The sequence below is a fragment of the Hippocampus comes genome, unplaced genomic scaffold (assembly GCF_001891065.2).
Source record: "Hippocampus comes isolate QL1 unplaced genomic scaffold, H_comes_QL1_v1.1 scaffold347, whole genome shotgun sequence".
NCBI classification, from domain to species: Eukaryota; Metazoa; Chordata; class Actinopteri; order Syngnathiformes; family Syngnathidae; genus Hippocampus; species Hippocampus comes.
Window position 1 is genome coordinate 24,745 of NW_017805872.1, and position 2,010 is coordinate 26,754.

Below are 2,010 nucleotides of genomic sequence, written 5' to 3' on the forward strand. Positions count from 1 at the left end.
GTATGTCCCCGCCGTTGTAAATTCCCTCCGCTAACTCGGATAACGTATTCCCCCCACCCCCCCACCCCCACCCCATGCTCCATCTCCTCCTTCTCCCCGTCCCGTCTCCCCGCACAGTGAAATGCCGAGACAACAATAGCGCTCTTTCAAGCAGAAGACTGCGCCGGCGCTGGGAGAGAGAGAATCGGTCCTGAGACCCAGTCAATATTTGGACGCGGTTGCCTTTTTGTGTCCCTTTTTAATCCAAGCGGAACCGAGCCGGCAGGGAGCCGGGGAGAGGCTGAGAGGGGGAACGCGAGGGTAAACACTTGACACAATGCAAACGGGCCAACTCACAACACCACTGGGAAACTCTCACAATATCACTCTGTCACCCGGTGAAAAGTGGAGTATTGTTCCTTTAAGTGAAGATTAAAGCGAGAAAACAAATAGCGGAGGTCATTGCGCGATGGAGAGGAAAAGTGGACGAGTGTCATATTGAGGTATTCGCACGGTGGGGGGATTAGTTCCAACACCAACAAACACCAACCTCGAGTAGGCACCGTGAGTGACGGCGGGAATCAACGGATCCGAGGTCTCTTCGGCCAATATGCGCACTGATCATACGTGAGAACGGGCCACTGAAAAGATTCTTTGATTAGGGGGGAACGGATGGCTTGCATGTGCTGCGGAAAGCTTTGCATGACTATTGTCACGGATTAAGGCAACCCCCCACCCCCACCCCCCGCCCCTCGGGAGGTGACGGTGCTCCCGCAGAATGCCGAGATACCTTCTCTCCCCAGCTGTCAGTTTGTTAGTCCCGCCCAATGAGCTTCTTTGATGAGGACGGGTATCGGTTTCCATGGCGTCCGAGACACAAACAGCTTGAGAGATTAGGAAGGCAAACCTCGGGGCCCGAATTCTCTCGGTGATTCCCCCCCCCCCCCCCATCAGAGACAAATAAACACCTTGGGCCAAATCAACGCCACCATATGGACCCGGGTGGCTTTTAATGAAGCAGCTAAATAGCGGGTGAGCGGGGACTTTGCTAATAGCTCCTTGTCAGAGCAGCGGTAAATACCCCACTCGCACAATTTCTTCAATCGTTTGGGTGCCCGAAACAGACGGCAGAGCTGACAAGGAACATCTGCGGCTCATTTTTCTCACATGAGCGTTCCCACCACAAAATGCAACCATTTTTATTTCCATTGCTTTGATTGAGATGTTTACGTCTTTGAAGCAATTTTCTAGCGGCGGGCCATGAACGGAACGTTTGGAACTCAGACCGAATAAATGGGGGGATGAACGCGAGCTAAAAGCTGCTCGGTAGGCCAGAGATCCGAGACGGGTTTTGATTCTTTGCCCCGTTCTGATCTGTATGGACGTGTGCTTAGCAAAATGTTTGCGATCGGAGCAACCAATGAGTTATTTTTGCCTGTCACTTATGGAGGGATTTTGCATGAACTTTAATGGAGATGAGATGAAGTGCTCAGAATTGACGGTTGCTCTTTAAAATATGGACAAAAGGTGGCGAAAAAACAATGCTGGAATATACCTCCAATCCTCTGCGCTACACGTTGACATAACCTGGCAATCTTAAGAACAAAACATGACCAAATGAATGCCATAAATATCAATACTCATGAAAACATTCTTCGGATCTAACATTTATAAGGACTAACGGGATATGGATGAAAATATATATGCTAGGACAAGCTAGCATAATGACATGGTAGCGATCCTCGTCGTTAGAAATGCGCCTTTTTCGACACCTTTGAGGAGAGCGTTTCTTCTTTATTCCGTATGATTCCAAATTCCGCACAGGCGCCAACTCCAGATCTGCCAAAAATCTGCATAGCAACTACAGTAGAAGCGCAGCCGACGGCGCATGCGGCGTCCCTTGAAAAGCAGATCATCTCAGAGGGGAGCAAACAAAGTTTTAAACGGTTACAAATCGTGTTTTCTTGCTGGCTGCCTCCGGACTGAACAAACTCTTCAACCAAGTCTAATAAAGTCCATATTTGGGACATT